Below are 12,862 nucleotides of genomic sequence, written 5' to 3' on the forward strand. Positions count from 1 at the left end.
GGCTCACATATATGTGACCTACACAAGAATTTGCAAATAAAGTGTGTTCTTCTCCCTCCCAAAACCAGAAAAATTGTCCCACACTGGGAAATCAGGCTGCTGCATCTTTAAGCCTGTTGTCACTAAGACCGTTGCTGCTTTAAGACTGGGGCCACTTTAAGGCTGTTGCCACTTTAAGACTACAGTCAAGGGGGAAGGGATGGGGGAAGGGCCTCCAAAATAGCCAGAAAAGATTTGTGGAATTTTGAAGTGCCTTTTTCTTGATCCAGCTTTCACTTGGTTGCTGTAAACTTTTGACTGTTTTCCAGAGTTCTTATAAAATGTGTTCTGACAGTTTCTGCTTGTTTTTTAATGTTTCTGTGGAAGGGGTGAGAGCTTGGGGCTTCCTATCTGTCATTTTTCTGACATTACTCTGCTATTTGTTTTTACATGCAGGCTTTCCTTTTGTAATAAAATGTGCCTTGGAAAGAACTACATTGATTTCGAGCTTAGGAATATGCGATTTCTTCCTAATATTACAGGCGGAGACCTCCATGTCCCAGGAAGGGCTGGCTGTGCTCTAGAATACCGGCCGTCTCACCACCTCTGCGATGTCCATCCAGCGGTGACCCTCCGCCTGTCCCAAGAGGTCTCAACGGTTTCATCCAGGTAGCAGTATGCGTGCCTTTGTTTGCAGCACAGATAAGCATGTTGTAAAATCAGTTCAGTTGCAAAACATTTATTGAGTGCCTGCTGTATGTCAGGAAAACACTGGGATATAACCGGGGATAAAAATAGCAGTTGTGTGCTAAAGGAACTTACTTCTAGTGAGAGAGACAGATGGTGAGCCAATCATCTCAGGACAATGTGAAGTTTCCGTCATGGGGTTATGTGGAGGGCCCCATGGGAGCACAGAGCAGGGACTTTCTGGGGTTGAGTCTTGAAAATAAAATCAGTTAGGAGTTAGCAAGACAGAGAAGGAGGGACTGCCAGATGGAAGGTTGATAACACAGCCTGAATGAAAACTCGGGTCGCCTGAGTCCCGGTTCAGGATGTTTCGTGCTTATCCAAGTTTTAGAGTTTCACCGAAAGCAGGCCTGTCTTCTCATTGAATCTGGTGGGGCTTTTTTTTTTTTTTCCCTAGTAAGTTTTGTGGCATTTTGCTCTACTCCCAGAATTTCATTTATTAAAGCGATTACATAATCACTGTTCTAGACAACCACTTCCTTAGTGAGGATGTCATCTAATAGACTCTGTGTTCTGGTCTTTAACGTATTACTAGCTATTGTTATGACCCATGTTCCAACACTGCTTGGCAGACTTTAGCTTGGTGGCCTCTAGAAATGAGGCCTTGCCTTTCTGAGATAGACCCGTGGGCGTGCTTGTCTAGGCTCAGTCCTAAGAAATCGGTCTCTCCTGAAGGGGGGGGGGTCTTGGTGGCATCCCATGGGACTCAGTGCCCCGGGAATCAGATGAGTGGATTGGGGATGGGCCTTGCCAGCCTAGCGGAATCCCTGGATACTTTCTCCCAGCTCTTGAGTTGGGACATGCCCAACTACAGGATTTATTTGGTAGCTGTAGGGGTCAAGTACAGATAGAGCCAAAGCTTCATGCTGAGGCAGGTCAGACAAAGCAAAAGACAGGATGAAAGGATAAAGGAGTAGGAGCCCTGAGCAACCAGAGAAACCAGTATATAGAGAAGGTAAGTGACCAGGCATACAGAGAGAGGCTGAGATGAAAGATGACAGGGTGGGGGGAGGAGGGGGATGAGGAGGAGAAGGAGGAGGAGAAGAGAGAGAGAGAGAGAGAGATGTTGCTGTTCATTCTTCTGTTTTCCTTGAGGCCCAGCTGTACTTCTTTGGTCAAGCTGGGTTCTCTTAAGTTTCTCTGTATCTTAAAAAAAAAAAAAAAATTAATATTTATTTACCTTTGAGATAGGGAGAGTGCGCAAGACCGAGTGGGGGAGGGGCAGAGAGAGAGGGAGACACAGAATCCGGAGCAGGCTCCAGGCTCTGAGCTGTCAGCCCAGAGCCCGATGTGGGACTCGAACTCACGGACTGGACCACAAGATCATGACCTGAGCCAAAGTCAGAGCTTAACCGATTGAGCCACCCAGGTGCCCCCAGGTTTCTCTGTATCTTAAACAGTGAACCCTTTGCTTGCCTTAGCTTCTGTGGGCTTCTGATCCCTCAGTGAAAATTGCTCCCGATTCCATCCGGTGCACATCGGTTTCTCCCCAGGCCCAGTGGCTGATGTTTTCCCTCAGAGTGAGGGAGATTCAGCCCTCAGTGAATTCCTTTTCCTAGCTGGTGTGAAGGCATTTAACCCTGACTTTTCCCGCAGACATGGAGAAGTCTCTGTGGTTGATGAGACTCTGGTCGATGCCACTTACGGGCAGTTCCACATAAGCTATGGATTAGCCATTGGATTGCCTTCCGCACAAAGAGATAGTCATTAATTCAAAGCACGGCCGTACCAAGAGTCGACACATGGCTATGTGGTGGTCTATGAAATGTACCAGGCCAGGAGCCGGGGACACCAGATGCCCAGTTCTAATTCCGCCTTTAACTGGCCCCTGACTTGTAGCACCGGTGGCTTTACCCACAGGGTGGGGTTTTGATGCACAAGGTGAAATGAGACAAGTATACGAAAGCTCTTTGAAAAAGTGCAGTGTGTGTTATCCTCAGATATGTGAGGAACTGTATTTGGCTGGAGGGAGCCGGAAACGGCCAACTTCTTTCCCATTTGTCCTGTCAAAGACCCACACTGGCAGGACGGCTGGAGGATGATACAGAGACTGAGGGAAACGTAGATCTTAGTTCTGGCTGTGCTTCAAATCACGGTGGTGCTTTAAGGACCCAGAGGGGCTCTGCTTACCGAGTCCCTCTGAATCAGAAGGTCCTTGGGCGCTGGTAGGAGGCCAGGGATGAGAATCTGTTCTGGGGTTCTGTCTCCTTTGAGGGCAGAACTCTGGGAGGCAGGTGGAGGCTAAAGTCAGAGCCGAAGGAAGAGGCAGCAAGAGCCAGAGCGCCGCGCTGAGCACAGAAACGTGCCCATCTTCCCCTTTGCCAGTCACACTGATGAGAACCAGGAGGACAGAGATGTCATCAGGACTAACAGCCTGCAGCTGTTGGAGTGGCCCTGCCAGATGGTGAGTTGGTGCGATTATGCCAGGGTTGATGTGCGGTGGGAAGGGGTCAGGGCAGCCTTCACCCCCTGCCTCCTTTTGTCCCCAGCAGAATCCTGCTTCTTGGTGAGCAGTGTCTCTCTTGGGTGTGACGAACGTCTGGTCCTACAGAGACAGCGCTTCGGGTGTTTCCATCAAAGCCAAAGGCAAGCCTTTTGGTTTTAAGATTTGACCGCTGGCACCTGAAAGGACGAGTGATGGGAAGTAATCTCATGTGTTTGTGTTTGGAATTTGGCTATTTCACATGGCCAGAGTATACTAAATAATGGAATTTGACCACTGGAAATGAATTCTAGACTCTTCTAGAGTCTGTTAGAGAACGGCCTGGCCCCTTCCACCTCCCTAGGACCATCTCTTATATCTCGTAGACACACTGGGGTCTTCCAGGCATATGCCTGCCCTGCATTTCCACTCTGTGCATGTTTTTTCTCTGCATGGATCACTTTCACCCTAACGAGCCCCGTGCCCGAAGAACTCCTATGCATCCTTCAAAACTCAGGTCAGGAGTCATGTTTCCTGGAAACTTTGTAGGTGCTCTCCTCCCTTATCTGGTAAAGTTCACTGGGTTGATTTCCATCACAGAAAGCCCTGTGCACAGTGTGCTCAAAGGTCAACCGTGTGCTCCCCTTCCCCATGGCCAGTCCCTTCCTCTTGGGGACCATAACAAACTATCTTTTCAATAGAAGGTATCTCCTGATCTTCTGGACTTGCCCATCTGAATAATAATAAAACTTACATTTTGAAACACGGGTATTGCCTTATGGATACAACCATCACCTAAGTCAAGAAATAACATTAGCAACATTTCCAGGGGCACCGTGCTCTTATAATCCAGCAAACATTTATGAAGTGCCTTCTATTCACTCATACATTCACATCTTCACCAAATATTTACCAATTATCTGTGACGGGCTAGATAGTGTGCTGGGACTCGTTACGTACAGAGATGAGGAAAGCAGAGGTTCTGGCTTCACCACGCACGTCTTTTAATGGAAAAGACAGTATTAGTCAAACAACCACACAAATGAATATACAATAGCAAACAATGATACGTGCAAGGGAGGCGAATCAAACACTGCTCTGTGCAGGTCACTTCCATGAATTATGTCCTTTAGCCCTCCCAAAAGGCTGATTTGGGGGGTACCATTGGTATTGACAGTCTAGACACGAGGAAACAAAAGTGAGGCTTTGCCCCAAGCCATGTAGCTGGAGGTTGGAGGAATCCCTGAAAAGGTCTAGCTAGTCAAGAAAGACGTCAGGAAGGGGCAAACCTTGACCTAGGTCTTGAAGAAAGGATAGGATTCAGGTAGGCGAAGCTGGGAGGGGCATTCCTCAAGTCGCCACCTGATTTTTAGTCCTTGCTGTGGAGGTGGGTGCCTAAGGCACCCATTGCCTTCTACCAAGGAAGGAATGCAGAATTCTGGTTTAGCAGGTGTTGGCTGTCTTCAAGGCTCTTCGGCAGCTCTACTATGGCAAAGACCTTCCAAGCTGAGACTTCACGCAACAGCTCTGGTTCGAAGGGAAAGTTTTTTCATACTCAATCTGGTATTGACATCTGACATCCTGCAGAAGGCTGCCCGAAGCTTGAGGCTTCTGGCTGTGGGAGGCTCCCTCAGGAGAGCCTGCCTATATGCTGAAAGAGCTGCATTGGAGAACTCGGGAGCCTTGGGTCTCAGGAGGGGCTCTCTCGCTAGAAGCAGAGCGATCTTGGGGCCAAGCGTTTCAACTTCATTTCCTAACTGAGTGTCGGGACAAAGCTAGCATTTGACATTTTCTGAAGAAACACTAGCTTTGACAGAGTGCCTCAAATAGGACAGACGAAGACCGCGTCATTGGAGACCCCAAAGAATACCCCAGGCACAATCTGACGGGCCCAGGGAGGCCGATACAGGATTATATGCAGCTTTTCTCCTGGTGGGATAGAGCTGCTTCGGGGAGGTGAGAGTGGAAATGTACTTCTTCAGGAGAGAGGCAGTTGGGAGGGCTTTCATGGGGCCGAATCTTTGTTTCGCCGCTTACTAGCTGTATTACCTGTACAAGTGACTTCCCCTCTGGGAGCTGGTTTCTGCATTGGTCCAATAGGGATACAGTGTGAGTTTTATTAGATAGTGTTGGATTTAGAGTTCATACACATCTAGACATGGGCGCCGTGCCTGGCATGGAGCAGGCAGTGTTGGCATCCCACTTTTCCTCATCTGCATGGGCTATGTCCTTTTCACAGCATTGGACCACACATTTATTGTAGGGAGTTGAACAGCTCAACCAACACACTCTGGGCACTAGCTGGCAAGCCTATCATGGGGGCACAGGGAGGGGGTGTTCTTGTTTTGTATCTTCTTCCTCCTTTGAAAATTTTTCCTCCCCTGAGACTCCACGCAAGGCCAGACTTAACCAGGCACGACCATGGGACCGAAGACACATCCTTCAAGTTATGCTGTGCACAGACCCAGGTGACCTCAAACACCCTCGTCCTTGGCTGGCCTCAATTTTGTAAACACATGCTGCACAAGACCCTGTGCCCCCTGAGACTTCTGAGAGCCCCATGCTAGATGGCTTCCCCAGGAGCAGAAATGCTGAGGAAATAAGAAATTTCCATAGCAATAAGCGAGAACCACTTACTGGTTTCAGGCCAGCTGGGGCCCCTGATTGTGACTTGTAGGAGTATGCTTGGCAGAGATTAAACTCCCTCTTTAATTTTTGATGTTGTTTCTTTGTTCCTTGCCTTGACCCAACAGGGTCTTGGAAGTTTTAAAAGAAAAAAAAGTCCCCGCCACGTAGCAATGACTTGAGGTCGTGTAATAACTGATTACAGTTTACATACATTTTAGTTATTTCCATTAAAAATGTGGAAAAATAGCAGAAAAAGGATGCCATAAAAACAAACAGTTCTTTTTGCACAGAGACGCAGCCCAAAGGAGGAACAAATTTGCTATTTTTATATGTATAGAAAACACATCTTCCAGTCTTGCTAGGTAGTCCACAAACCAATTTATGTTGACTTTGCTTGGGGCAAGGAAGTACATTTGGGGTTCCTTCGAACTCTATTTCTGTGACAGAAACGAATACCTGCCCCTTTTGGTAATGGATTAGGATGTGATGCTTTGTCTCCTTTTAGGGACAAAAAATAGGATTGAGGGAAGGTATCGTCTCTGGTTCCTAGACTTTAGGATAGATTTTGCTAGCCGTCAACATGTATTGTCCTTTGTTGTAAATGCTGGAGTCACCTTGTCCCCACCCTTGGGGTGCAGGTGGTGTCCATAACGGGGCAGGAAGAAGGATGTGTTGTATGTTCATCCATGCTTGTATTGTACTAATTCTGGTAAATGAGGGTAAGTGGCGCTAAGGCCCCTCCAGGGACCATTTATCTTGTTTACCAGATGGAATCGAATATGCCAGTCTTTTTTTTTTTTCCTAAAAAATTTTTTTTGTTTTTGTTTGTTTTTGTTAATTTTTCTAAAAACAAAACTTATTTATTATTTTATTTTTATTTATTTTAAAAATAGAATTTATTGTCAAATTGGCTTCCATACAACACCCAGTGCTCATCCCAACAAGTGCCCTCCTCAATGCCCATCACCCATTTTCTCTCTCCCCGCCCCCCATTCACCCTCAGTTTGTTCTCTGTATTTAAGAGTCTCTTGTGGTGTGCCTCCCTCCCTCTCTGTTTGTAACTATTTTTTTCCCCTTCCCTTCCTCCGTGGTCTTCTGTTAAGTTTCTCAAGATCCACAAATGAATGAAAACATAGGATATCTGTCTTTCTCTGACTGACTTACTTCATTCAGCATAATACCTTCCAGTTCTATTCCCATTGCTGCAAATGGCATGATTTCATTCTTTCTCATTGCCAAGTAGTATTCCATCGTATATATAAACCACATCTTTATCCACTCACCAGTTGATGGACATTTAGGCTCTTTTCATAATTTGGCTATTGCTGAAAGTGCTGCTATAAACATTGGGGTGCATGTGCCCCTTCGAAACAGCACACATGTATCCCTTGGATAAATACCTAGTAGTGCAATTGCTGAGTTGTAGGGTAGTTCTATTTTTAATTTTTTGAGGAGCCTCTGCACTGTTTTCCAGAGCAGCTGCACCAGTTTGCATTCCCACAAAGAGTGCCAGAGGGTTCCCATTTCTCCACATCCTTGCCAGCATCTACAGTTTCCTGATTTGTTCATTTTAGCCACTCTGACCGGTGTGAGGTGCTATCTCAGTGTGGTTTTGATTTGTATTTCCCTGATGAGGAGTGACGTTGAGCATCTTTTCATGTGTCTGTTGGCCATCTGGATGTCTTCTTTGGAAAAGTGTCTATTCATGTCTTTTGCCCATTTTGTCACTGGATTATTTGTTTTTCAGATGTTGAGTTTGTTAAGTTCTTTATAGATTTTGGATACTAATCCTTCCTCTGATATGTCATTTGCAAATATTGTTTCCCATTCCATCAGTTACCTTTAGGTTTTTTGATTGTTTCCTTTGCAGTACAGAAGCTTTTTTTCTTGACGAGGTTCCAGTAGTTCATTTTTGCTTTTAATTCCCTTGCCTTTGGAGATGTGTCCAGTAAGAAATTGCTGCAGCTGAGGTCAAAGAGGTTGTTGCCTGCTTTCTCCTCTAGGGTTTTGATGGTTTCCTGTCTCACATTCAGGTCCTTTATCCATTTTGAATTTATTTTTGTGTATGGTGTAAGAAAGTGGTCTAGTTTCATTCTTCTGCACGTTGCTGTCCAGTTCTCCCAGCACCATTTGTTAAAGAGACTGTCTTTTCCATTGGATACTCTTTCCTGCTTTGTTAAAGATGAGTTGGCCGTCTTTTGTGGGTCTGACTCTGGATTCTCTATTCTATTCCATTGGTCTATGTGTCTGTTTTTGTGCCAATACCATACTGTCTTGATGATGACAGCTTTGTAGTAGAGGCTAAAGTCTGGGATTGTGATGCCTCCCGCTATGGTTTTCTTCTTCAATATTGCTTTGGTTATTTGGGGTCTTCTGTGATTCCATACAAATTTTAGGATTCCTTTTTCTAGCTTTGAGAACAATGCTAGTGCAATTTTGATTGGGATTGCATTGAATGTGTAGATTGCTTTGAGTAGTATTGACATTTTAACAATATTTATTCTTCCAATCCATGAGCATGGGATGTTTTTCCATTTCTTTGTGTCTTCTTCAATTTCCTTCATAAGCTTCCTATAGTTTTCAGCATATAGATCTTTTGCATCCTTGGTTAGGTTTATTCCTAGGTATTTTTTGGTCCTTGTTACAATTGTAAATGGGATCAGCATCATTATTTCTCTTTCTGTTGCTTCATTACTGGTGTATAAAAATGCAACTGATTTATGTACATTGATTTTTGTACCCTGCAACTTTGCTTAATTCATGTATCAGTTCTAGCAGACTGTTGGTGGAGTCTTTCAGGTTTTCCATGTAGAGTATCATGTCGTCTGTGAAAAGTGAAAGTTTGACTTGTTCTTTGCCTATTTTGATGCCTTTTATTTCGTTTTGTTGTCTGATTGTTGATGCTAGGACTTCCAACACTATGTTAGACGACAATGGTGAGAGTGGACATCCCTGTCGTGTTCCTGATCTCAGGGGGAAAGCTCTCAGTTTTTCTCCATTGAGGATGCTATCAGCTGTGGGCTTTCCATATATGGCTTTTAAGATGTTTAAGTATGTTCCTTCTATCCCGACATTCTTGAGGGTTTTTATTAAGAAAGGATGCTGTATTTTGTCAAATGCTTTTTCTGTATCTATTGATAGGATCATATGGTTCTTATCCTTTCTTTTATTAATGCGATGAATCACATTGATTAATTTGCAAACATTGAACCAGCCCTGCAGTCCAGGAATGAATCCCACTTGATCGTGGTGAATAATTCTTTTTATATGCTGTTGAATTCGATTTGCTACTATCTTATTGAGAATTTTTGCATCCATATTCATCAGGGATATTGGCCTGTAGTTCTCTTTTTTTACTTGGTCTCTGTCTGGTTTAGGAATCAAAGTAATACTGGCTTCATAGAATGAGTCTGGAAGTTTTCCTTCCCTTTCTATTTATTGGAATAGCTTGAGAAGGATAGGTATTATCTCTGCTTTAAACGTCTGGTAGAACTCCCCTGGGAAGCCATCTGGTCCTGGACTCTTATTTGTTGGGAGATTTTTGATAACCAATTCAATTTCTTCGCTGGTTTTGGGTCTGTTCAAGCTTTCTATTTCCTCCTGCTTGAGTTTTGGAAGAGTGTGGGTGTTTAGGAATTTGTCCATTTCTTCCAGGTTGCCCAATTTGTTGAATTCGATTTGCTAGTATCTTGTTGAGAATTTTTACATCTGTGTTCATCAGGGATATTATATTGGTCTATAGTTCTTCTTTTTTGTGGGGTCTCTGTCTGGTTTGGGAATCAAGGTATTGCTGGCTTCATAGAATAAGTCCAGAAGTTTTCCTTCCCTTTCTATTTTTTGGAACAACTTGGGAAGGATAGGTATCATCTCTGCTTTAAATGTCTGGTAGAATTCCCCTGGGAAGCTATCTGGCCCAGGACTCTTACTTGTTCAGAGATTTTTGTTAACTGATTCAGTTTCTTCACCAGTTATGGGTCTGTTCAAATTTTCTATTTCTTCCCGTTTGAGTTTTGGTAGTGTGCGGGTGTCTAGGAATTTGTCCATTTCTTCCAGGTTGTCTGGTTTGTTGGCATATAATTTTTCATAGTATTCTCTGATAATTTCCTGTATTTATGAGGGATTGGTTGTGATAAATCCATTTTCATTCGTGGTTTTATCTATTTGGATCCTCTCTCTTTTTGAGAAGTCTGGCTAGGGGGTTATCAATTTTGTTTATTTTTTCAAAAAACCAGCTGTTAGTTTCATTGATTTGTACTACTGTTTTTTGTTCTTTGTTTGTCATTTTGGATTCTGTATTGTTTATTTCTGCTCCGATCTTTATTATTTCTCTTCTGCTGGCCTTGGGGTTTCTTTGCTGTTCTGCTTCTAGTTCCTTTAGGTGAGCTGTAAGATTTTGTATTTGGGATTTTTCTTGCTTCTTGAGATAGGCCTGGATTGCAATGTATTTTCCTCTTAGGACTGCCTTTGCTGCATCCCAAAGGGTTTGGATTGTTGTGTTTTCATTTTCATTTGTTTCCATATATTTCTAGATTTCTTCTTTAATTGCCTGATTGACTCATTCATTCTTTAGTAGGATGTTCTTTAACCTCCATGCACTTGGAGGTTTTCCAAACGTTTTCTTGCAGTTGGTTTGAAGTTTCATAGCATTGTGATCTGAAAATGTGCATGGTATGATCTCAATTCTTTTATGTTTATTGAGGGCTGTTTTGTGACACAGTATGTGATCTGTCTTGGAGAATGTTCCATGTGCACTCGAGAAGAATGTGTATTCTGCTGCTTTAGGATGAAAAGTTCTATATATATCTGTCAAGTCCATCTGGTCCAGTGTGTTATTCAGGGCCATTATTTCTTTATTGATTTTCTGCCTAGATGGTGTATTCATTGTTGTAAGTGGAGTATTAAAGTCCCCTGTAATTACTGTATTCTTACCAATAAGATTGGTTATGTTTGTGATTAATTGTTTTATATATTTGGGTGCTTTCTAATTCGGTGCATAATCATCTATAATTGTTAGCCCTTCTCGATGGATAGACCCTGTAAATATTATATAATGCCCTTCTTCATCTCTTGTTACAGCCTTTAGTTTAAAATCTAGCTTGTCTGATATAAGTATGGCTACTCCAGCTTTCTTTTGACTTCCAGTAGCATGATAGATAGTTCTCCATCCCCTCATTTTCAATCTGAAGGTATCCTCAGGTCTAAAATGGGTCTCTTGTAGACAGTAAATAGATGGGTCTTGGTTTTTTATCCATTCTGATACCCTATGTCTTGATTGGAGCATTTAGTCCATATACATCCAGTGTTATTATTGAAAGATATGGGTTTAGAGTCCTTATGTTATCTGTAGGTTTCATGCTTGTAGTGATGTCTCTGGTGTTTTGTCTCACAGGATCCCCCTTAGGATCTCTTGTAGGGCTGGTTTAGTGGTAATGAATTCCTTCAGTTTTTGTTTGTTTGGGAAAACCTTTATCTCTCTGTCAATTCTGAATGACAGGCTTGCTGGATAAAGGATTCTCGGCTGCATATTTTTTATGTTCATCACATTGAAGATTTCCTGCCATTCCTTTCTGGCCTGCCAAGTTTCAGTAGTTAGGTCTGTTACCACCCTTATGTGTCTACCCTTGTAGGTTAAGGCCCGTTTGTCCCTAGCTGCTTTCAGAATTCTCTTTATCTTTGTATTTTGTCAGTTTCACTATGATATGTTATGCAGAAGATAAATTCCTGTTACATCTGAAGGAAGTTCTTTATGCCTCCTGAGTTCAATCTGTTTCCTTCCCCAGATTGGGGAAGTTCTCAGCTATGATTTGTTCAAGTACACCTTTGGCCCCTTTCTCTCTTCTTCTTCTGGAACTCCTATGATACGGATATTGTTCTGCTTCATTGAGTCACTTAGTTCTCTAATTCTCCACCCATGGTCCAGAATTTTTTTCTCTTTTTTTCAGTTTCATCTTTTTCCATAATTTTATCTTCTATTTCACTTAATCTCCCCTCTGCCTCTTCAATCCTCACTGTTGCTGCCTCCAATTTATTTTGTACCTCATTTATAGCATTTTTTAATTCATCATGACTATTTTTTAGTTCCTTGAATTCTGCAGCAATAGATTCTCTGCTGTCTCCTGTGCTTTTTTTCAAGCCCAGTGATTTATCTTATGATTATTATTCTAAATTCTTGTTCAGCTATATTGTTTATATCTGTTTGGATCAATTCTTTAGCTGTCATTTCTTCCTGGAATTTCTTTTGAGGAGAATTCTTCTGATTTGTCATTTTGGCTAGGTTTCTGTCCCTTATGTGTTTTAAAAGCTTGTTATGTGCCCCTCACCTCATAGCATTACCATATTAAAGAGGGTCATACATTGTACAGGGCCTGGCCCTTCAGGAGGTTTTTTTTTTTTTTTTTTTTTTTTTTTTTGAAGAATGTTACTTGCTCACTGTTGTTGTGACTTTGGGTACTTTATCTCCCTACTCTTAGTGATGTTTTGGACCCTTCACCAGGTGTACTTTGATTTGTTCATTGAAGTAGCCCCAGAAAGGAAAACAAACAAACAAACAAACAAAATACAAATAGAAAACAAAAACATGTACACACACACAGAAACAAAAAAAAATCCCCCAAAACAAAAAAACCAGAAACACCAGCTACAAGTAAACAACAGGGTGGAGGCAAAGCTGATGGCAGAGACATTACCCCATACAAAGAGAGAAATGACAGGGGTGGGGGAAAAAATAAAAATTGACCAGACAGAGAAACTATTTGGCTTAATCCGCAGAGAGAGAGAAAGGAAAATAAAATAGGAGGTGTAGAACATATATCAACAGCATGGATTAAATATGTGTCTGCTCAAACAAACCAACAACCAGAATAACAAGATTAGAGGAGGGAAGCGATAAGAAGGATGGAAGAATATAGCTATATGATAAGAATTGTCGGAAAATTAAATCAGGCAATCCAACAGCGCTGGTCTGGAGGAGGGGCTGTCTGGTTCTTCAGCGTCAATCTCACTGTAGTAGATACTCAGCCACCAGGCATGGAGGGGCGTGGTTTGGTGTGGGTATGTCCCGCCTGCACTGTGGGCCTGCTGTCTATT

At 42.8% G+C, this 12,862-nt stretch overlaps 1 long non-coding RNA gene across 3 annotated transcripts in view; it reads left to right on the forward strand.

Moving 5' to 3' along the window:
• Positions 1-246: 246 nt before the first annotated feature.
• Positions 247-12,862, forward strand: part of LOC132685442 (uncharacterized) — an 84,847-nt gene continuing 72,231 nt past the window's right edge. For all 3 annotated transcript variants that reach the window (XR_009613104.3, XR_013550453.2, XR_013550454.2), the window contains exons 1-2: positions 247-368; positions 522-648. This is a non-coding gene — a long non-coding RNA (uncharacterized LOC132685442). The remainder of the gene's footprint in view (positions 369-521; positions 649-12,862) is intronic.

This window comes from Panthera onca, chromosome D2 (assembly GCF_046562875.1).
Source record: "Panthera onca isolate mPanOnc1 chromosome D2, mPanOnc1 haplotype 2, whole genome shotgun sequence".
NCBI classification, from domain to species: domain Eukaryota; kingdom Metazoa; phylum Chordata; class Mammalia; order Carnivora; family Felidae; genus Panthera; species Panthera onca.